This window comes from Phocoena sinus, chromosome 11, assembly GCF_008692025.1.
Source record: "Phocoena sinus isolate mPhoSin1 chromosome 11, mPhoSin1.pri, whole genome shotgun sequence".
In the NCBI taxonomy this organism is placed as follows: Eukaryota; Metazoa; Chordata; class Mammalia; order Artiodactyla; family Phocoenidae; genus Phocoena; species Phocoena sinus.
This window is the reverse complement of record NC_045773.1, coordinates 91,281,728-91,306,884: the sequence shown is the minus strand read 5'-3', so window position 1 is coordinate 91,306,884 and position 25,157 is coordinate 91,281,728. Positions and strand designations below refer to the sequence as shown.

Below are 25,157 nucleotides of genomic sequence, written 5' to 3'. Positions count from 1 at the left end.
TGCCTTGGTTATCTAGCACATAGGTTATCTAGCACATCTAGCAGTACATCGGATACTAGAGACCAGATCCACTTGTAGGTCTAAGACTGCGGGTCGGCGGGGGCAACGCACAAAATTCAAGGGAAAAGGAGAGAGGTGGAGGAATCACGTCGGGGTCCCTCGAGATTTTCATGAAGCAAGAAGAATAAATGTTCCTCCACAGAAAGCAAGAGTCATGGGAAGTTCTCAAGAGAGAGGAAAAGTTTGGAACGGGTTCCACGGGAAGTGTGACAGCGCATCTGCTAGAGAAGCAGCCATGGGGACCCGTCCCAAATTGAAGAGCAAGGATTGACATCAGGACCAATACACTGGGTTTGGGGACCTCTGAGAAGCTGTGTAAGTGGCGGGGATCACCCAGGGTTGGTGTCTGGAAAGGACTGTGTGACACAACTATTGGGAAAGCACAGTGAAACTTACAAACCATGACACCTGGGCTGGGGATGGAGACAGTGAGCCTGAAGGCAGCTGAAACAATGAGGGCGATGGCGGGATTCAGCGGAAGGGAGGGGAAGCAGGGGGCCCGGAGGCTCTGACCAGAGAGGGGAATTGCAGAGTTGGAGGTTTCAAGGTTTAGAAAGGTCCAAAGGATATTGGTTCAAGTTGAGACACAGGTAGTAGGCGTGGCAGTGTTTGCAGGTGGCTGAAGTGAAGGAGAGACCAAATCTCAAGGTGAAGAGACTGAGCAACGGGAGGGCGGAGGGTTGAGTCAGATTGACCTGACACCAGCCAGCACCGGGCTGCGATGATGCGCCCTCACTCAAACAAATGGGAATATTTCATCATCATTTTGTCAGGGGGAACACAAATGCTACTCCAGGTCCAAGGGCACATGATGAAGAGTCTTGAAACCATGTCCCTGACTTTTCACAACCAAATCAGAGAAAGGCTCAGAAACAGAAGAGAATTCTCCGAGAGACGAGCAGGTACATGACCTGGGTTAACATTATCATGAGGGAGGCAACAGAGAGCAGTGCGATTAAGAGTATATAGATGTGGGGCTTCCCTGGTGGCGCAGTGGTTGAGAGTCCGCCTGCCGATGCAGTGGACACGGGTTTGTGCCCCGGTCCGGGAAGATCCCACATGCCGTGGAGCGGCTGGGCCCGTGAGCCATGGCCGCTGAGCCTGTGCGTCCAGAGCCTGTGCTCCACAACGGGAGAGGCCACAACAGTGAGAGGCCCCAGTACCACAAAAAAAAAAGAGAGTATATAGATGTGGATCCAAATCCCAGCTCCTCCAACTGCCAAGCTGGACACCTCAGGCTTTTGGAGCCTCTTTAAACCTTAGCCATCACATGTGTAAAGCAGAAACGCTGCAACACATGCATGATGCTTAAAAGAGAGGCTGGTGACAGGGAACTATATTCAGTATCTTGTAATAAACTATAATGGAAAAGAATCTGAAAAATAATATATATGTACATATATATATGAATGTATAACTGAATTACTTTACCGTACACTAGAAACTAACACAACATTGTAAATCAACTACACTTCAATTTTTAAAAGTAGGTTCAATGGTTTGCAAGGCAGAAATAGAGACACAGATGTAGAGAACAAACGTATGGACACCAAGGGGGAAAAGCAGGGTGTGGGGGTGATGGTGGGATGAACTGGGAGATTGGGATTGACATATACACACTAATATGTATAAAATAGATAACTAATAAGAACCTGCTGTATAAAAAAAATAACAAAATAAAATTCAAAAAAAAAGAGAAGGGTTTCCCTGGTGGCACAGTGGTTAAGAATCCACCTGCCAATGCAGGGGACATGGGTTCGAGCCCTGGTCTGGGAAGGTGCCACGGGGCAACTAAGCCCATGCGCCCCAACTACTGAGCCTGTGCTCTAGAGCCCATGAGCCACAACTACTAAGCCTGCGTGCCACAACTACTGAAGCTCACGCGCCTACAGCCTGTGCTCCGAAACAAGAGAAGCCACCGCAATGAGAAGCCCGCTCACCGCAACTAGAGAAAGCCTGTGCGCAGCAACGAACACCCAACACAGTCAAAAATAAAATAAATAAATTTATTTTAATAAAAGAGAAAAAAGAAAAAAATAATAAAATAAATAAAAAGTAGGTTCAGAAAAGAAGAGAGGCTAGTGGTCTGTGATTAGTAGAAGTTAATTGGTGTTCTTACTCTTACACAACTACGTACTCAAAGAAAATTATTTTTAAGAGAGTGAGATAGGTTAGAAAAGAGAAGAAACAGTAGTGAAGCAAACAAATGTATGAAAAGGAAAAAAAATCATTATCTTAATTCCTAACTGCTTAAAAGTAAGCTACCCAGAGAAATGAAAACATGTCCCCACAAAAGCTTGTTCAGGAATGTTCACAGCGGCATTATTCATCACAGCCAAAAAGCAGAAACAACTCTAGTGACCATCAACTCACGACTGGATAAACAAAATGTGGCCTCTCCATACAATGGAATATCATTATCATAACAAGCGCTGAGTACTGATAACAAGCTACAGTGTGGACAGACCTTGAAAACAATATGCTAAGTGAAAGGAGCCAGGCACAAAAGTCCACGTATTGTACGATTCCATTTATATGAAATGTCTAGAACAGTCAAATCTATACGTAAAGAAAACAGATTTGTGGTTGCCAGGAGCTGGGGGTGAAAGGTCAGAGGAAAATGGAATTCACTGCTAACGGATACAGGGTTCCTTTTGGGGGTGATGAAAATGTTCTAAAATTTACTGTGGTTAGAGAGTTGCACATTCTCTGAATACAGTAAAAAGCAGTGTACAGTTTAAAAAGAAAAATGTCAGCTACGTGGTTCTGAATGCTTCCTGCTTCCCGTCTCCTGAATAAAGACTCTTCGTCTTTCCTGGGTGAGAGGTCCTGATGGGCAGAGCATATGAAATGCACCATTCCAGCAGTTCCTTTCCTTATAAATATCAGAAGATATTGATCCTCCTCCTGGAGACATTCTCACGTAGGTGTCAGGGAGGTTATTTCTCTTCTCCTTTCTCTCTGCTTCTTCCGATCCTGGCTACTGCATTCTGTTTCCCAGGCGTACAGTGGGTAAAAATCAGTATCTTCTTGATCTTTCACAGGCAAAAGCTTTAAGGTGGATGGGCCTTTTATACACAGTTTAAAGCTCCTGAAAAATACCGAGCGGGCGCTCTGAAGCATTGCTTTTTGGCTTCTCCACGCCACGAGGACAGAGTCCCTAAAAGCAGTGCTTCCTCCAAACTACTCCACTGAACAGCCAACATCGTTTTCTTTGGGGAACAAACTCCAAGGAGAAAGTATTGAAAAACCATTCCCCACAGTGCATTTGATGTTTGATTTATCTGATAAACATGCCCATAATTACCTAAAAAGTAACCTCGTAATACTATTGTTTCCGGGAAACCAAGCTTTTTCATAAACGTCCACAAGTGTTTTTAAGGGAATACTGATGTTAAAACATCAGAAGACCAATTTATTCCTTTGCAGCAACAACCATCACAACAATTATGATTATTACACATTTCCACATGACTCTGAGGGCCTCTGGGTAATGCTGGCTTTTGTCCACACACACAAAATGCCTTTATTATTTGAACAGTCCAGGAATCAAATATGGAAACACTGCTCAAGGAATTTCCATGTAAACCATTTTAAAACATAATGAAGTCTTTTTAAATGTTAGTCCCTTCATCTTTCGGCTTCAATGTTCAAGGCTGAATATACGAAACAAACGATAAAGCATCGTGTTTTATAACAAGTTACTCTGGTCAGTGGTGCGCCAGCTATATGAGGCATAAACTTCTACTGAGACAAGCACATCAGGAAACTGTAAAGTAGCCCACTGGGCCCAATTTCCACGAAGAGGTGCCAACCCCATTAGGTGTATACAACCTACAAATGAATCCAAGAGCTATGGGAGCTGGTAAACTGCATGCATGACTCTAGATGGAGGGGAGCGGGGTGGGTAGCGGGACGGGAGTGTCTAGGAAGCAAGAAAAAGGATTTTTCATAACATTGGAAATTAAGAGAAGTTTATATAAGATTTAAGTCGAATAACAAGAATAAATCTGTCATGTATCTCTAGGTATCTAGAAATCTGTAAACTGGAGCTGGGCATAAAATATAAATCCATTCAACAATGATTTATAGTCTACACTTGGCATTTCATGTCTTTTTGTTTTGTTTTGTTTTTGCGGTACGTGGGCCTCTCACTGCTGTGGCCTCTCCCGTTGCGGAGCACAGGCTCTGGACGCGCAGGCTCAGTGGCCATGGCTCACGGGCCCAGCCGCTCCGCGGCATGTGGGATCTTCCGGGACCGGGGCACGAACCCGCGTCCCCTGCATCGGCAGGCGGACTCTCAACCACTGCGCCACCAGGGAAGCCCGGCATTTCATGTTTTTGCATCTAAATGTTAAGAAGTACAGCACCCTATTCTGCTTTTGCTTGGGTAAGGTTGAAAAATTCAGATGGTATCATGTTTCTCGTGGGGTCTTAAAAAGGCAGCTTCAAGAGTTCCCCCTTAATTAATGATTTCTGTTGGCATTTTAGATCTCTTGAGTTCCCCTAAACATCCTCTTGCAATATTGGAATAACTTCTAGCTACTCTTGTAACATTAACAGAAGTGTACTTATGGGAAAATATATATGTCTTTTATATGTTTTGACAGCCAATGCTCAGTAAAAACCTGAGAGTATTTGATTGTAATGCCTCACTTTTACATAGTATTCTACCGTTCATAAAGGGCTTCTTTGTACGAAGCCACAGCTTTGCCGTTCAATTTCTATAAAATGTTTTCAAAAGTATTAGTCAATTAATGAACATTTAACATAAAGGTGATCCGGAATCTATGAGGACAGCTCGGGGGGAAAGGGATTGCAACCTGGAGACGGCAGAAAGATCATGACATCAAAATTATTCTCATAGTTTTGACAGTAAAGAAAAACCATCAGGAGACACGACGAACTTAAAACCAAAAGGAAATGTTTCTTGCATGGGCTGCAGTACAGTTTTAAACAGAAGGGAAAGATCATTACACATGCCTGCTATTCACTAAATATTAACTACACTGGAATCAAAATCTGAGCCTGAAAGTACAAGTCAGAATAACAGCTGAAACAGTTTCTTAACATGGCAGGCGTGCATGCATGTTCAAGGCAGGGAACAATGTATTCTTTTTAATATGGAAGCACTTCACCCTGACAATCTAACTATGACAAGCTTACACAGTCCTCAGCATTCTACCTCTGAACAGAACAACATCAGTAACATTCACGATCATATTCTGTCAGCTGCTCTGCTAACAGCAGAAATCTCTACTTGTATATGGATAGTAAGTTCCCCAAGAAGGGGCATGTCTAAGACCAGGGTTCCATCTGTTTGCTTCACAATACAATGCTAGCAAGAATAGTTCTGTGCACACATTACACGTACATACAGATTAGAAATAAACAAGGTTTGTAATCGACAAATGGGCTCCGTGGAGCAAATAACTGATTCATCACATATTTGTAAAAGCAAATATAAAATCCATGAATTATGTCTCTGTGCTGACAAACTAAAAACCGCTTAGAACTTTTACGTTAACAGGGCATTCTGCTGTGATCAGTTGGGTTTTTCCCTTTATGTGTGAAACACACACAAAAGAGAATTACAAACTTCACAGTTCTCTAACCTTTACAAACCAACACAGTAATTATATTGCAAGATATCTGACAGCCCAGGGTAATATGAGAAGAGAATTCCTTTTTTCCCCACTTCCTTTAAATAGCTCTCAATTTTTCTACAATTTAAAGACTGCCTGAGCAAAAGATTTTCATAGCTATGAATCCTACTTGAGAGATAAAATAAAATCACTATTCCAATTCACAGAATATTTGAGGCTCCTCCAAAGGAAATGTTTCTCAACACATAAAGACAGTATTAAATTTTAAGAGTGAGGCTATTATCAAAATGAAGGCACAGAAAAGTAAACACAAGTTAACTTGACAAGCCCATACTGGTAAAGCGCAGATAAATGTTATCTCTGGGTTATATGCCTAGTACAGGCAGTCCTCAACTTATAAATGAGCTACGTACAGAAAGTTCATTTGTAAGTCAGTTGTTTGGAACTCCAAACTCATTTTCTCAGAGAAACGATGTTATACATAAGGCTTGATCTTATAGGAAGGCAAACAAGAGCTATTAAGTCCATAATGTAGACAAATTCTAGTACTGACAGCTCTCAAGCAACCTGCCTCTTTGCTAAGCAGAGAACAACAGGTACCTGAATCAGGAGGAGGTGGGGGAGAAGAGGGTTTCTTCTTCCTTACCTGGAACTTTTAAGTTCTTTCTGGCATCTGCCTGCCTTTCTTTATGTGCTCCCCACACACACACCCACCTTCTGTCTAAATGCTTCACCCGAGGCCATGTAATAGAGCATGAAAATGATTTTATATAGGTAACCCTCAACCCCTCTACCCAAACTCCCCTTCTTCCGTCCAGCCATCTGACAATCAAAGGCCAATAAATAGTTCAGTTCAATCAACACTTGTTTTCAGAGTTTTCATGGGAGATATAATCTTGGGAGAGCAGAGTGGGGAAAACCACCACACTCTGAGAATAGAACACAGACAGTGAGCCATCTGGAAGGACTGGGGTAATTTCAGGAATTCCTTTGCTACTTAGTAATGTTAACAGGAAGAGGACCCAGCTCCTGGGACGTACAGATGAAAAAACTCACGTAGAAGTAGGTTCCTGACCAATAGGCACAAATAAAAGCCTGGGACGGCGGTGGAGGTGCCATCTCCTAGAAGCAGCATGTACAAAGGTCCTTGCCTTTCCTTGTGAAGCCAAACGACTGCTTGCTCTTCTTCCCATTGAAGATAACATCAGGGAATGCACACGTTCAGATCAAGAGGGTCTGAAGGATGCAGAGTCCTGATACATCGACTCAGTGGGATCCTGATTTTCCGAGGACGGATGTACTGTGATATCCTGCAAATAACTAGGTACTCACCCGCGTACACATGCAGGGTGCAGCTGGGATGGAGGAAGAGGATGACACCCGGCTCGGGAAGGTATCCAGTTGAAGCAGAGGCTGGTTTGTGTTTCAACAAACCAACTTCCCTGACATACAGGTTGACATTTCCCAGCTTTACCTGCAATTAGGTATGTCCGTGGGACTAAATTCTGGTCCAGGGAACGTGAAAGAGAACGATGTGCGCCACGTCCACTAACAAACCTCCAATGAAAACATTCACTCTCTTTCTTTCCCCCCAGCTGCTGGCCAAATTGCCGCAAAAGATCGTGAAGTTCTCCCAGTGACCCTAGGGAACAGCTGAGCCGTGAGATGGAAGGACTCTGGGTCTGGGAATCCCCACCATGTGGAGACCTCCACCCCCAACTGTGGAACCCAAGTTAACTATAACATGATTGAAAAAGAAACTTCTATTGTGTTCCTCCCTGAGGGTTGGGTTGTTTTTTTACTGTGACATCCTTGCCCTCTGCACCATCACCTTTTTGTTGCATCTCAGGAAAAGTCCTTTATGTTCGCCTACCCTGAATAATCCATTAAGCTGGTCTGTCTCCAAACTAAATGGCCTCACCCCGCTGAGATTTTATTATGCTTCTAGTTTTTCTAGTTTTCCTTCTTCCTTCGCTGTGGTCTATATATTTAACACTAGAGAGCCTTCTTACTCCTTGGAGAACTGGATAAGTAAACTTGTTAAGTCATTCACCTTCATTTGAGTGTCCTTCTAAGCCAACCCTGAGATACTCAAAACCCCACCTACAGGGTCAAGTACAGGATTTGGGGTCTTTCATTTTTCTCTTTGCTGAGAAGGCTTTTTCCTATTACTTCCTGATCTCATAAGTAGATTAGGGTCGCGGAAGTATGTCTGCTGGATAAGAAAACTAGGATTGTATCATATTTATGACAAAATTCACAGAAGTGACATCACTTGAATTTTGTTAAAAGCAGCTTCCTCACTTCATCCTCTTATATATTCATTCATTCAGTTTACTTTTAATGGGAAAGGGGAGAAAAAAGGCTAAAGAAGGAAAGATGAGAGCAAAGAAGGGAAAGAATCTATAAACATCCCCCACCTCTTGCTCTGTACATCTGCCCCATATTTCATTATGGAGTTGTTCTAAGGTACAGTAAAGCTCTAATATAAATTTAAACAGATTTTGTCTAGTCCTAAAACGTGGCTTTCTATCCTTACTCCCTCCAGCAGCAATCTTCTGGTACTTTCCACCCTCATCTCTTTGTTGCATCTCTGAAAGGCCCACGAGGTTGAATGGTCATGCGCTTCCCACGTGGCGTCTTAAGAAATAATGAATTAACCTGTTTGATGTGTGTGCACCACCTCTTTGACAAAGGATGACCTGATGGATTTCCCAATCCTTATGGAACTCGCCTGAGGGTTACAGAGCAGAGATTCCATCTGCCTTTACGTTGCAACTTTTTTGAGAGTAAGTTCAAAATGGCGCTCCGAGGTCAGCATATGACTTCCACTTCTGCTGCCAAAAGAAACCGAGTCACTCGCTGTGGTAAATGCACTCAAAAGCTTCAGGCGCTCTGAGAAGTGAAGAAAAGTGACTGGCCTCTATGAGGCTATGGAAAGACCCACTGGACAAAGTAAGTATTTTTCTATGGAATCTTTACATAGAACCATTGACTACAATTACAATGTTTTTAAAGATTTTTTTGATGTGGACCATTTTTAAAGTCTTTATTGAATTTGTTACAATGTTGCTTCTGTTTTATGTTTTGGTTTTTTTTCTCTTTTCTTTTTTTTTTTTTGCTGCGAGGCATGTGGGATCCTAGCTCCCCGACCAGGGGTCGAATCCACACCCCCTGCATTGGAAGGCGAAGTCTTAACCACTGGACCGCCAGGGAAGTCTCTACAATTACAATTTTGAAATAAGTTCCCTAGGAAAAAATCCTGAAGTCAATACATTAGCTAAAAAGGACATAAAAAGCTTCTTTATCCTGCCACTTTGAACATATGTGCCTCCACAGCAGGCCCACAAAGGGGGCCCCGTAGTCACTTTCCAGAGTGTTCTGCCATTGCCAAAGTCCACTCTACAAAAGATGTCATTTCTTTTTACATTCTCCACAAAAAAACATCTATTCATATTATGAAACACACTGCCATTTAAACCATGTTTTAAACCCACCGTAGGCAAACTCACATTCCATGGAGAGTTCTCATTGTAAAAAAGATATTTGAAAATTAAGTTTACGTGCTGTAAAAGTGATACTCAATTCTGGGCTTGAATCAGAACCACAATTTTATGTTTTTTCAAGAATATCAAGCAACTTCCATTTATAGTTAATCATAAAAGGGGTTAACCTTCTCTTCAGTTGCCTATTGTCAATAAAGTATATATTTAGCCTAATCCCTGATTGCTATCAAAGAAGGCTATGTTAGAAACATAACTTGAAATGTTGACTAAGAGAGGAATGGAAACCTTCAGAGACCTTCCTTTAAGGCACAAATCTGATGACTGCCAGCCATGATCAGATGTGTAAGTCCAAGTATGCACAAGGGAAAGACACCGCCGATTGTGCCCCCACCCTGATGTTACCCAAGCCCCAAGACTAACTCCCGACTGTAGGGGTAACAGGTCACAACTGCTGATTTGGAGGCTACCAGCTTGCTGCAGAGATAGAAAGATAGTGTCATCTTTGAGCTATCTGTGGACATGTGTGTAATAACCGAGGAAAATAAGGAAATGAACGCTACCGAAACTCTTTCCTAAATTACACAGGTTGAGGGACAAACCCAAGAGAAGAGAAGAATGACGTGAGTAAACCCAACCAGAAGAGCATTCCATATGAGCCCACTCATTATAGCAACAAGTGAAAAAGACACAGAGCCTGAAGACAAGGAGCTTCAACTAAGCACACAAGCCTCCCTTTTCTATTTCTTCTTCCATAAAGTTCATTGTGCTTTTATGGTATTTTAGCTTTTATGTCTGGGACCCCTGGGACCCAGGGACCTCTACCTTGGCACAGTTAAAGGAGTATGTGTGGGCTTTTCCTCAATAAAATGGTGATCTGATAGAGAGGTTTTCTGTGAATTGAGTCTGAACAGTAAGCTTGACATCTTTATCAAGCAGAGAGAAATGCCGACTTGAAAAATACTCTACCACTGGTCACGGCCGCTATTAAAAAATAGAGTAATCCTCTCCCTTCCTTTTACTTGGAAGACAGGGGATCGCTTCGCTGGGTCTGACCTGGTCACGTATAAATTCATTCAGTCCAGCTCAAGCCATGGACCTTCCTGCTCCAAGTCTCATTGTAGGCAGACATTGTGTTTATACCCTATTTAACCCTCCTTCTTCACCTAGAATACATAATTCTCCAATGCAGGCACTCAAACATCTGCAGAATGAAGGACTTCAGTTACTGACATCAGCACCACCTGTCTGTAAGCTTGACCCAGGGATTTTCATCGACGACTCCCCCTCCATTCCCATATTCATCAATCACTACATTCTATGATTCCACCTCCTCAAAGGTTTTTGGATATGTTGCTTCCTCTTCCTTTTCTGATCCCCCCATCCTTCCCAACCCAGGCCTCAAATGAATAGGCTCTCATTACCTACTTCTAACTCTTAACCCTCCGACCTCCATCTTTCCCAACTCCAGCCACCCTGGATACCCTATCACCAACCATATATATATATATATATATATATATATATATATATATATATACGCGTTCGTTGCACGATATATATATATATATATCGTGTCACTGAGTCATTTCCTTGAACAAGAACTTGCAACTCTGCATCACCTGCCCTATTAACTTCAAACTCCTCTTCCAGGTCTTAATGATCCTCCCGTCTTCCCCAAAGCTGCCCAACTTTCTTTCACACTGATCTCCAGCAAAAATACACACATCACTCAGCCACACAGGTCACCTGCATCCCTCCCTCGTGCCTTTGTCCCTGCTGTCCCTGCGGCCAGAACAACTTCTCAGTGTGCCCCACCCATCATATCTAGCCCTCCTTTCAAGGCACAAATCAGGTTTTCCTTCTCGAATGAAACTCTTCCCGGCCACTTCAATCCCCAGCCGTCTCTCCTTCCCCTCAGTACCCACTCAGCCCAGAGCTGGCCCCTCCATCACCAGTTCTTAGCTGTATACTGTCATGTACGGCTCTGTACTTGCTTCTCATGGATTGGTATTGCACCCTTCAGCAAGATTTTCATAAAGGTAATTTTAGATTTACAGAGAGCTGCAAATGCAGGAGTGTTCCTTTGTACCCTTCAGCCAGCTTCCCCGTAAGTCAACATCTTACAAAACCAAAGAACAATGATCAAAACTAGAAAATTAACCTTGGTCAGTACTGCTAACTAAACTATAGAATGTACTAGGATGTCACCAGTTTTTCCACTAAGGTCTTCCTCTGTTTCAGGATCCAATCTCGGATTTCACCTTGCATTTAGTTGCCATGTCTCTTTCATCTCTTCCAATCTGTGGCCATTCCTCAATCCTTCCTGATCTTTAAAGAATGCTGACATTTTTGAAAAGTAGGTGTCTGATTCATTGATTGACTGAATCATTGATTCATTCATTAAACAAATGATGTTTAGGGCCTTGTCTTGGGTGCTAGACTGACAACAAATAAAACAGTTCCTTGGGCTTCCCTGGTGGCGCAGTGGTCGAGAGTCGTCCGCCTGCAGATGCAGGGGGCACAGGTTCATGCCCCGGTCCGGGAAGATCCCACGTGCCGCGGAGAGGCTGGGCCCCTGAGCCATGGCCGCTGGGCCTGCGCGTCCGGAGCCTGTGCTCCGCAGCAGGAGAGGCCACGGCAGTGACAGGCCCATGTACCACACACACACACAAAAAAAACAGTTCCTTTTTTCAATATGTTAACAGCCTAGTTAATAGAAATTCATGTGAATGTCTAGAAGTCCTTGATAAAAGTATTTGGAGAGTACAAGTATACTCCAGTTTTCAAAAGTTCGCTTCATGGCACTTTGCTTTTACAAAAGACCTATACCAGCACCTATTTTTGCTAATGGAAAGAAATCTGAAGAGGATTTTGGCTTTTATGAAAACAGGTGAAAAGGGGAAATGGTTTTAGCACTGGTTTTGCAGCAGCCGTTACAGTGGCAGCGCACACCCCCAGCAGAAAAGTGGCACCACCAAGCTCCTTCCTGGAACTACAGTAAGCATCTCAGCATCAAGACACCACAGGTTTGAACTGTGTCTGTGAGCATCTGTGCTTTATCTCCATTTGTTTTGTGCAGCCGTTAGCAAGATGTGTCCTAAGGTAATTGCTTCTTCGCTTTAAGCCATTTCGGCTTACGAAAGGTTTCACAGGAACACTCTACTTTCGGATAGCAGGGAAACCTGTACAGTGATGGGTCAAATGGCAACACTGTAAATTCTACCTGGAGAAGAAAACGTAGGGTGACAGGCAGGCAGGAAAGACCTTCTTAAGAAAAACAGCGTTTTGTTTCCCTTTTTATTCCACTGCTCACTCTATAAAAATAGTGGGCATATAAAATATCTAGAGACAAATACTATCATACAGTTAGCAGGTACACTCTGCCTCTCCATCTTCTAAACTATAATTCCTAAAATCAAACACCTCAAGGGCACACCTTTTAGGAAGATTTAATGTAGTAAACATAGACTCTTTATATAGTGACTATGTGCTTTACTAGAAAATGTGCAAACGGTTTAGGTAAAAAAAAAAATCTGAGAAGCCATTTGTCTTAATCCAGTTTTCAAATCCAATTTCATAGTTTTTATTTCTTTACAGGGAATAATGAAGAGCAAATAAGAAGCATCATCAAAGATGGACTCCCTAAGTTTCTTTACTTAATTCAATTTTCTTGTACTGCTCCTACTGTATTTTGCAAACAAAGCTGTTCTTTTCTACATGTGATAGTTCAGCCCTGCAAACACCCTCAGAAATAATAAACAAACAATCGGGCACATTTTCTGCCACAAATTTCACTCTGCAATATTCTTTATCCGAAGCATTTTGAATCCCAAGCAAGCAGAGACACGTCTGTATTGCAAGACCTGCACACAATAGAGAATGTGTATTTTTAGACCCTTATTGACACTTAAATCTGTTAATATTTAACTCCTACTACTGTTCTAAAGGAGGAATAAGCAAACTCTCCTGCACACACAATGTTACATCAAGCACTTTAATTCTAACAGTAAATGCTGCTGAAAGGAATTCTACTTTCACTGTTTTATATCATCCTTTCTAATTAATGTCAATGTGTCTTTTCCATGGGAGGGTACATACAACAGATGCACATGTGTGCTATATCTGTGGATATCCACACAAATGCACACATATTCATGAGTGCAACATGCAAATACACTCATATGCATACAGACTGGCCCCCATGTTAGTATCCACTTATAAATAGAGCTTGTTGCAGTCCTCGACTTGCATGGGAATACACACAAGCAGCATCTAATCCAGTTGATTTCCTTTCATTAACTTTTGTAGGAGATTAAGATAAAATACTACAAAAAAAAAAAAAAAGTCAAGTAGACACTTCATGGAGTCTGTGATTAAGAAACACAGAAGCTAGGGGCTTCCCTGGTGGCGCAATGGTTGGGAGTCCGCCTGCCGATGCAGGGGACGAGGGTGCATGCCCCGGTCCAGGAAGATCCCACACGCCGTGGAGCGTCTGGGCCCGTGAGCCATGGCCGCTGAGCCTGCGCTCCGCAACGGGGAGTGGCCACAGCAGTGAGAGGCCCGCGTACCGCAAAAAAAAAAAAAAAAAGAAAAAAAGAAAAAAAAAAGAAACACAGAAGCTAATGAGACAGATGGGCTGCTGCATAAAGAGAATTTCGGCACACCAGCCCACACTTTGCAGAGATTTACTGTGCTCCACCTTTTCTGTTGCCAAGTCTTCATCATTTAGCGTCTTACTTATTTGACTCTTGTCCCTCGCACAGACCCCCTCCTATTTCTGCCTAAACCTTCTGAAATGAGGATTATTAAATAAAACAAGACAACATTCTTTTTTTTAATCTGTTATTCAAGGTTTACTCAGAAGCAATATTTACTATAAAATCATGGGGTTTCTAGCTCAACAGATAGTGGACAACTCTGTTAACAGACAGAGCTGGCTGGAAAATTTTTAGAAAAATCCCATAAACATAGAAGAATTTCCAGGCCAGAAAAACGAGCTGAAAAAAAAAAATTCACGTATATTTTAAAATTATTCACAATAGATTTTTCCTCTATGTGACTGGTCCTCTAGGTTATCCTCAAACACACAGGCGATCACTGTCCTAAGAACTTCTCCATAAAAACGGTGCATATTTACAGAAATGACATATGTGGAGGGCCTTACAATTCACCACCCACTTTTTATGCATTCCTACGCTTGATCCTCACAGCACCCCTGTTAGATATAATTATCTCTATTTTACAGATTTAGAAAAAAAAACCCTCAGATTTTAAGTGATTTCCCCAAGGTTACAAAGCAAATAAATTGTACAACTGAAACTCAAAACCAGAATCTGTTACCAAATCTCCTTTTTTTTTTTTCCACAACATGCATTTAATTTTCCTTGAATTCATTTTGGTTCTATTTTAAAATAGTAGACTATACGAACTCTGCTCCCTACCTAAAGATTTTATATGCTTCTAAATGAAACTACATATTTTAAAATTTTCCCTATATATTTTTAAAATTCTCTCTTTTCTGGTTAAATTGAAATGCCCTGGTTCCTTTAGAATCTGCTTCCATTATTCCCTGGAATCTCCCTTTTGAGAGATCTGATGTCCTATTATCTGATGATCTGATTATTTCTGTGTTGATAACTCTTCCGTCTGTGCTTTTTTAAAAACTTGTGCACATGGCTCAGTATTTTTCAATTTTATCCACTACAACATCCGTGATCTTGCTCTAATATTAATCACAATGCTAACGTCCACTCTAGAAAACTTAAAGAATTCTCCATTTTTATTCAACTGCATTCGCCTACATTTCTTGAATCTTCCTCCCCAGTCACTGTTATTGCCAAGATCTTTGAATTAAACAGTAGGGTTGTCCTTTCTTTTTTTGGGGGGAGGGGTTGTCCTTTCTTATCTGCAAGTTCATCCTGCCTGAGCCATTTAAAAAAGGTGCTTTAACGTAACAACTTCTCAGTGTAGTATATTCTGATGTCATAAATACTACACCACGATATTATCCTATGCAGGGGGCAAAAGGAGGAGGTGGCTCTGAAAGACAGATCTAGTCATGTGCCAACACAGCCTGATAATTAGATCACTGGGAAAAGAGAGAGAAAACTCACAAGCTTATAGCCAAATGGGCTAGCAGACAAGCCCCCTCTCTGGTGTGTGTAGCAGATTGCTGACTGTGGTCACCATCGAGCTTCAAGAGCCGAAGTCCACATCGTCTAACCCGTAGAGATAATCCAACTTCAGGGCATCCCATCCTCCCTTCCTGTTGCCCAGTTCTGCTTTCCCAGCTCTTTTAATTGGATTATTTTGGAATCTGCTATTTCTGTCTCACTCCTTTCCCCAAACTGTCGTATAAGTACTGCAGCTTGACTATTACACAGCTGCCAAACTTCACTCCAGAGATGGCTGTATTTCAGTGGCAAGTGAAGTGATGCTCTCTCTGTGCCATGTGAATATACTAGCTTAAGAGCTTCAGCATCTGGAGGGGGTTGCCTTGGTGCAGGAAAGAAGTGTTTTGTTTTGTTTTATCATCATCACTTGAGGGGCAGGTCATTAGCTCCACCTGAACACGAAGGAGGAAACAAACCAAAAAACACTCCACACATATACACAAATGCATGGAGAGAGTAGAAACGGTGGCTGGGACTTTTCGTGGGTTCTTTTCTATGGGGACTTCAAAGCCTTAAAACATCAAGGATGGGGCTTCCCTGGTGGCGTAGTGGTTGAGAGTCCACCTGCCGATGCAGGGGACGCGGGTTCGTACCCCGGTCTGGGAAGATTCCACATGCTGTGGAGCGGCTGGGCCCGTGAACCATGGCCGCTGAGCCTGCGCGTCCGGAACCTGTGCTCCACAACGGGAGAGGCCACAACAGTGAGAGGCCCACGTACCGCAAAAAAAAAAAAAAAAAAATCAAGGATGTAAGATGATGATGTCTTTCAGAAGCAGAAGAAGCCTCAGAGAGTAGTCCGCTCGTGTTACAGATATAAAACTTGGAGGCACAAAGTGAGTACCTTGTTCAAAGCTCTCCCCTGATCCCCAGACCCAGGGCGTTCCACTTGAACTTGGGTTCAGCCATGGATGCACTCAGAGGGTCACATCTCCACCAGTGGAACCAAACACAACCCCAGCTTCTAAAGCATATGATATCAGTACTTAATTTCTTGTTTTGTTTGGTTATATTGATTTATTTTTGATACTCAAGAAAAATCTCTACCAGAAAAAACAGAGTGTGAAGTAGCAGGGAGAAACAACAAAGTAGAATTAGTAGTAGCAGATGCTTTAACCATGTGCCAGGCCAGGAAATGTTCTAAAAGCTGATTATGTATGTCATCTTCACAGTGACCTGCTGTCCTCACTTTAAAGAAAAGAAAAATGAAAGATACAGAAGAAAGAATACTTCCAAAGAGAAAACAGGAGGCAGAGTAAATTGCCAAGTCATAGAAATGACCTTCCCAAATTTTACTCAAAACACTTAGTGAAAATCTAAATAAATATCAATGATATACTTCTCATTTAATCTAAAGACATAATCCTTGATACTGCTTGGCATCTAGAGGCATGCATCTTTTGTTTCTTGATAACTCAAACAGAAGAGTATACTATTCCCACGAATTTCTATATACTATTTCTAAATCTTACAGTGATAATGGTTCTTTCAATAGTCAATGAACAATCAATGACTCGCTATCCGAACCCTAGTGAAATGAAAGGCACTAATGATATCTGAGGGGGTCCTGAGTTGGGGGGAAAGGGGACTAAATGATCTTCACGTTCCCTTCAACCTCTAAATACTATAACACCAACGGCCATAATAGGTAATATTCTAGAATTTAGAAAACATACTCAAATACTTCATCTCATTTGATAAACTCTAAGAGAAAGAAAGAGTAATTTTAAAAGTACCAAAGGATACTGACACTTTGATATTTCTACATCTAGTCATCACTCACACTTTGAATAGCACAGTTTGCCAACACTGAGAGCAGCATCAGTGTATTAGGAGGGAGCAAGTCGCTTCAGCATCCCAACGTGGAAAAGAAAAAATAAACAAATAAAACAGTAGGCTTTGGTATCAACCATTTTCTCATGTGTTTTACTGTCAGATGACAAAATATTCTACCTCATTTCATGAAAGGTAAGAGAACTATGGGAATGTTTGCACACTGACACAGTAAATTATATTATTTATAAGATTTTTCAAAGAATAAAATGCTTTATACAGAAGTCTGGTAAATTATTTTAGATACTCGAATACACTCCAAAACAGTTTTGAAAAGCTATGCCTACATATAAAACACTATGTACCCTGGAGTCTTTTGTCTCTACGTTTTTCATTTTGCCATGAAAAACATCATTAAAGTGTCTCAAAATAATACCTTCCCCCAAACTAGCTATGAGTTATGCAGACTACCTTCAGACTGAAGGAACTAGAGTGGAAAAGAGAAGAACATGTTTATGCTAAAAGATGATTTTGGAGAAGATCTCTATTTTAAAGATTTAATGAATATCAGTAGGGTTTTCTTAACCTTGGAAATGTACACTGCAAATCCCAGTGTGTGTGTTGGGGGCTTGGGTGGAATGGGTTGGGAGTGGGATGGGCAACTAAACTAAACGAACTGGGCTTGTCAAAGAAAGGAAAAGTATTTGAGTAAAATATATGGTAGAAGTTAGAGCCCCAGAATAAAGCAGTTGACTAGGGAGCAATAATACAGAAGAAAAGGGTCCCTCAATGATAGTAAAGCCAAAGCCAAAAATGTAGCCTTTACCAAACCCATGTTGAAGGTCAAAGGAGATAAAATAAATCTCTAAGTGGATTTTATTATTTAAGAGACCACTAAAAGCAACCAGGAGTGAAGGGAGGAAGGTAAGAAGAACCACAATCCCACAAACAAGCTGAGTGGAAGGGTACCAAAATACTAAAGAGGCCAAGAGGTGACAACTGGAGAGACTATTTCGATCCAGAAGTTAAATCTGTTTAAAGTTAACTAAATAAAGTTAACTGTGGTTGCCCACAGAAGGGAAAATTGATCATAGAACTAATCTCGCTCTCTAACGTGAAGGATGGTGGATAAGGTAAGAATAGGGATGTCATTAGTCAAAGTTAGAGTAAGGTCAATGTGTTCTGGTGAAGCCACCACCTCAGTTCTTCTTTTGGGTGTGGTTGAAAAAAGAAAGTACCACCCTATATACCATGAGCCATCCATTCTCCTGTCTCACATGTTTATACAGTCATAGAATAAAACACCCATTTCACAATTTGTTAAAAGACAGATTATCGATAGCAAGCTTTATTTCTATTGCCTAAATTGAGAGATCAGTGGCCGCATGATTTTTATGGGCTCCGACAATTGTGCATCCAAGCCAAGTTTCACACTTGTCTTCTCTCGGCACCTTCTTCACGTCCCAATCTGGTCCTGCTTTCAGTGACCACAACCTCACTGCTAGCCCCTCTCCTCTAGTTCTTTCTGCCTGCACCTTCCGGATCAACAGGTCTTTTTCTCCACTGGTTTCTCCACTCTCTCATTTCAGATGCACTCTAGACCTCCTTTTAGAATGGTCCAGATCATCTCCCCTGTTCACCCAAACCAGGTTCTGATGCTGCCGAGGGTATCTGCCTTAGAAATGAAAGCTCCATCAGGGCAGGCCCGTTGTCTACCTTGTCCCATCCCATATCTCCAGGGTTTAGAACTGTGTGAGTATATCGTAGCCCCCAAACAGGTATTTTCTGAATGAATGAGGGATGAATGACTAAATGAGATCAGAATTTACAGACATCATCTCAGTTTCTTCCAATTCAAAATGTGTGCTCTCACTCTGTTCTGGCAAAGCCCGAAGGCACCCCAAAGGTCCTATGGGACTCTCTGAATTGAGTTCTCAAGAATGATTTGGCCTGGTCTTGCAGAGAACTTTCCCACATGATTGCAACAATGGTCTGGTTATGGAGACAACCCAAAACTGCTGTGAAATGTGGTTAAATATTCCCCACTCTTCTGCCTCCCTAAAGAAATTTCATCCTGGTAAGCCCCTACTAATCAACGTGTCTGCATTTCTGCACACCAGCATGCACAGCTAGAGAATCCTTTCTTCCTCTCTGTTTGAGTCCCTATTGATTCTGTAGTTGGGGAGGAATCAAAGTGCTATCCAAATACCAAACATCCCATATGGCGCTGTTATCACCGCCCTTACTACGGAGATGCTCAGCCTTTCTACCTCAGCTCGCTGGAGTCTGGCAGAACACGACGCACTCTTTTGCTGACCTATATTTGCTGACACATTCATTGTCCTCTCTCCCTTTGTGAACTTATTAATTTTGTTGAAATAACATATGTATGTGCATAAACACAAGTTTCATTTTCTTATGCGTCCTCGTAATCATTACGAGGAGAATAATTTATGGTCCACTAAAGAGGAATTCTTAAGCTAAACTGTCTTAATTGGGAATTCAGATGTTCCTTTTTTACTGAAAAGTACAGAGCTGTTCAAATTAGACTGGAAATTTGGGCCAAAACAAATGTACATACACAAGACTTGCAGAGTCTCCGGTGAAAAGCATTAGCTGAAGCCAGACAAGTCGCCGTGGGTTTGTCTCCTTGATGCCAAATCACGCTCTCTTTTCCCTTCTACATTGCAACCTTATGATGTGGTTCAAGGGTTGAGGGACTCGCCCTTGTGAAAGGAAGCTTATTTAGTAATGGGAGAACAAGATGAGCCTAGCAGGGCAGCTCATGTGTGGAGCTGGACCGTTAGAGATTCAGTGCAGCTCCAAGGGGCCAGGAAGCTGGCCTTATCCAAGGTCCTTGCTGTATCTCAGGAGTCAGGCAGCCGGGGGTGGGGATGAGGCTCTGTTCTCACATAAGGGCTGCTCCAAGGGACCCGCTGGTCAGTGTCATAGACAGTTTTGACTTCATAGCTCTGTGGTGAATGGGTCTCTGACTTGCAGACTTCAGTCAGCCAGTTTCTCCAGAACTGGGATTACTCCATTAATTCTAATAAAAGCCATTCAGACATACATTATACCTTTTTTGGATCCCAGAGGAGGATGAAACAAAGGAGGAAGAAGGGAAAAAACAGTTTTACAAGAATGGGATTGTACCATGGTTAGTGTCATACTTTGCTTTTTTTACTTTGATCGTGACCATCTTCTCATAGCATTAAATACTCTTTTGGAATAGGACTTTTAAATGATCTCACATATAGTTCCTTGTAAAAACACCCTATGAGATGGATACTAATATTATCTAAATTTTATAAACTTAGACTTTGAGCTGTATAGTAACAAGGTCATACTTCAAGAAAATAGCAGAGCTGGAGTTTGAGCCGAGGCAGTCTGGAACCTGCCGTCTTATCGTCTGTGATCCACAGCCCCTGAATCATACGGTACGACCATAATTATATTGCATCCTACTCCCAATGTTCGATGGGTATATGTGTATGTATACAGACACACATATGTGTATATAGTGTTATACATACACACATATGTATGTGTATGCATACATACACACACACACACATATACACACATCTGCATACGTACATATATATATATATATATATATATATATATATATACACACATATACATGTATATTAACTTCAGGTCCATGTTTAATGATGGCTGCTTTTTATTAAATACCTTTTCATTCTTATTAAATAATAAAAAATTATGTTTTCCATTGAAAAAGTATGTGATCTCATGGTTGTCTAGGACCCTTCCATGCTTCTTGATTTAGTATTATTTCTCAAATGTTAACTATCGGTAAGTTTCAAGCATGCTACTGTCTACAGAAGAAAGGTTCTTCAAAATAGTATTATTTACAAATAAATGCCCCCTCCCTCACAACCACCACACCCAAAAAAGGGACACATAGAGGCACCATTTCTCATAATCAACTGGCAAAGACTCTTTGTTTTCAAAATTCTCAGCACTGGCAAAACTATACGGAAGTAGGTCTCTCATATACTGCGCCTCTGGAAATATAAACTGGTCTGACTTTATGGGAGAGTAATTTGGCAACAAGTAGCAAGAGTCTTAAAACTTGAAAACTCTTAAATTTAGCAATTTACTGCTAAGGAAGTATCCCAAGGAAACCATTAATAATGGCGACTAACATGAAGCCATAAGAACATTCTTGGTAGCATAAAAGCAAAAAAAAAAAAAAATTAGAAACAACTTAAATGTCCAACTAGAGAAGATCAATTAAATGTATTTTAGGATATGTATTCAGTGGTATGCTATATATTTGTAGATAAGTAACTTGTAATGAAAAGATGTTCATTATTGCATTGCTGAGAGGAAGAAAAAGGTTAGGTGATAGCATATGTTGCATTGTTCACCACTACCATCTGATGGTAGTCTCTCTAGCTGAATTTATAAACACAATGATCAGAGTCATCCATTTCTTATTAATGCCTTGTCATCATCCAAGTCAGTGAGCCCAAAATGAATAGAAGTTAATTTCTTTCCCACAAAAAAGCAAGGGTTCCATTTTTATAGAGATGGAGAGAATAAACAGATGGAAGACACGTGAACCTACAGATGTATGTTTATGTTGCCCGTGTGTGTGCGTGTGTGTGTGTGAATAGACATGTAAACATCCCCACCACTATCTTAGAGATTTTACAATCAAATGATAGTTATTTTCGGTTAAAGATTTCGGAGATATTTACCTGTACCATGTGCTTTCACCACAATGGAGAATCATAAGCAGTCAGCTCCTTCCCAGCAGGTCTTTTCACACAGATTTTGCTTGAGCAGAAGGGGAGACAGTAGAGAAACTCAATACAAAAAGCCTAGACCTGTAATTACAAAAAAAATATTCCCACTGAGTTAGGCAGTTTTCTGTGGTCTTCGTTCACATTAGCTGAATTCTCAGAGAAGAAAAACATATTTGCATATCTCTCTCCCTCCCTATCTCTCTCTCTCTCTCTCTCACACATGTACACACACACACACACACACACACACACACAGAGATAACACACACGAGACAATTCAGAATACCAAAAACTCAGCAAGCAGACACACAGCAGGTCCTCACCTCTGAGGATGAGAGGGCTCTGCCTGCCAGGGGGTTGCTTCCCAGCCCATCTCCTGACCTTAGGAATAACACCATCAAAATAACCCTATTCCTTCCCCTCTTTCTCTAATTGATCCCCAAACTTCTGAGAAATGAAAAGCAGTTCTTCCCCAGAAAATGTCAGAAACATTACTGAATCCGACGCTTTCTAAGATTCTTTCTAGCCACAAAGGTAAGCAAGTTTGTTTGGTACATGTATTTACCATAACAGCCTGACTTTCCACTTTATATTTTTTTTAATTTTATTAATTAATTCATTTATTTTGGGCTGTGTTGGGTCTTCGTTTCTGTGCGAGGGCTTTCTCCAGTTGCGGCGAGTGGGGGCCACTCTTCATCGTGGTGCGCAGGGCCTCTCACTATCACGGCCTCTCTTGTTGCGGAGCACAGGCTCCAAGACGCGCAGGCTCAGTAGTTGTGGCTCACAGGCCTAGTTGCTCCGCGGCATGTGGGATCTTCCCAGACCAGGGCTCGAACCCGTGTCCCCTGCATTAGCAGGCAGATTCTCAACCACTGCGCCACCAGGGAAGCCCTTGACTTTCACTTTTGAAACTGTACGTGCCCCTCTGTTGATGACTCAGGTGAAGCACAGTATCCCTGATACTCAAAGTCATCACGGACATTTATTGAACACTGACTGTTCCTGGCACTGTGCGAATGCTTTACATAGAATACTCCACTCCACCGCACCCCGTGAGGTAGCTAGTAATCATTATTATCTCTCTTATTGACAAGAAAACTGGGCATTTGTAGGGCTAGCAGATGTTAAAGGCAGTATTTAAGCCACTATCTTTCACGCAAGCTATGCTCATAATTTCAGTGCTTTATCACGTCTCCAAAATTGATCTGATTATCAGCACTCTTGTACTTATTATAAAAAAGTTAAATATTAATTCAATGTCACCTTATTTTTCCCCAGAGTCAATACGTCACCTACGTCTTGGCATTACTAACTCTTTTTGAATTTGATTGTCTTTTGATTTTAGTTTCCAAGCTAAACTGAAATCAACATGATCATATGTCCATCAGGAGTAAATTTATAGTTATTTCAGTAAATTTAAAATGTCGATTAATCCCAAATCCAGATGCCAAAACACTAATACCTAAAGTTGAAGTCCTACCCAAATGGCTAAATTTCATTAGAAAGAAAGCAGATAATAAAATCAAGAGCCATATGTGAATCCTTACTTTAAAATATGGAAGTAAAGAGAGGAATTTCTATATATTATGTCCATGGAATAAAAAAAAACACTTAAACATTTTAACCTATTTACAAACTCTACCTACTATAGGTCTTAGGATGACTGCGCACAAAATAGACATGAGCGTATCAAGAAATCAACAGTTATTTATGGGTCACATATTAACTTCCCTTTTGTACCTGTGTGCGGATGCCATTATTTGTTTGCACTATTCTGGTTACGCCTCTGTGCCTCTGAACCTGCCACTCCCTCTGGTTAGCATGCCTTTCCCCTCCTTGCCAACTAGAAAATGCCTACTCATTCTTCAAGGCCAACCTCCAATCTCAATTCCTTTTGATGTCTTTCTCCACCTCTCCTGAGGTTTTCCGGGAATCCAAGCAGAGGGGGTTCTGCCCCCTCCTATGTTTCCCTAGCTCAGCAATGGCACCGACATCACCCTGACATTGTCCTTTCCAAACTATGCCCCATTCCCAACCATCCAGTCACTGAGTCTGCCACCAGCACACACCCTTCCCCTTCTCTCCCGACCACCACCTCCGCTCCAGGCTGCCCACCATCCCGACTCATCTGGACTATTCTGCTGCCCTCCCATTTAGTCTCCCTGCTTCCTTCCCTGCCACCCTACAGCCCCTTCTCCTACAGCCCATCCTCAGCACCTGCCCAAAGCACTGCAGCAGCTTTCCAGAGAGCTTGGATTCTGACCATGGCTCCCAGGGCCCAGTGTGATCCAGCCCTTGCATTCTTTTCCAGCCTGCATGCAGCTCTTCTGCCTTACTTTTCATTCCTGAAAAGTACCTAGCTCTTCTAGGCCTCAGACCCTTTGCACATGATCTCCTCCTTGCTGAGACGTCTCCCCGAATCACCCACCTTCTTCATCAAATGACCTTGTACTCTTTCCTCCTTCAGCTCAGTCCTCTTCTCCTCAAGGGAGCCTTTCCTGATCTCGGCCAGGTCACTACCCCCTACTACATGCTTTTACAGAATCACTCTCTTCCTTGTTACACTGGTCACCTTTGTAATTTTACTTTTTTTTTTTTTTTTGCTAAATTCACGATGAATGCCTGTTTCCCCCACTAATTAGTAAGTTCCAGGAAGGGAGAACTGTGTCAAATTCTTGCTCATGCTTTTATCCTCATCGTTCAACACAATGCTAGGCATGTTATAGGCACTCACTAAAAATCTGTTGAATGAATAAATGAGAAGAGGAGGGGTGGGGGGGAGAAGGACATCCCTTATCATAATTTAATGAGTGTTTGTTGAATCAATCTGCTGATGGCTTTTCAACACACAGAGCACAAGGTCCGCCCTCCTTAGAACAGCAGGCCAGCCTCCTTGTGATCTGACCTCAGCCACAATGGCCCTCCTCCAGCTGCACTTGACACTCAGCCCCTCTGAATCCCTGTAGCTGCCTGACCAAGCCTGCCTGGCTCCGGCTCCTGCCCACACCCTGGTCTATTCTTTCCCCTCTGCACTTTTCTCTCTGATCATCTTTTCAAACTCAGACTCACTCTTCAAGTTTCAGAGCTAGGGCTGATTGTCTGTGAAGACCTCTCTTAAACCTTCTGGGGAGCTGAGGTCCCCTTCTCCCATTTTCCTACAATACCCTGTACCTACTCCTATTAAAGCAATTATCATATTTTCTTGTACTTGTGTCTTAGGCCAAGTTCATCTCTCCCAGTACATTGCTAAGTCCCTTAAAGACA

General features: G+C 41.9%; 1 protein-coding gene across 7 annotated transcripts in view; it reads right to left on the bottom strand.

Annotated features, from left to right (window-relative positions):
- ATXN1 (ataxin 1) overlaps window positions 1–25,157 on the bottom strand; it is a 406,204-nt gene that overhangs the window by 232,390 nt on the left and 148,657 nt on the right. For all 7 annotated transcript variants that reach the window (XM_032647559.1, XM_032647558.1, XM_032647553.1 and 4 more), the window contains one exon: window positions 21,846–21,974. The gene's annotated coding sequence lies outside the window, so the exon portion shown is untranslated. The remainder of the gene's footprint in view (window positions 1–21,845; window positions 21,975–25,157) is intronic.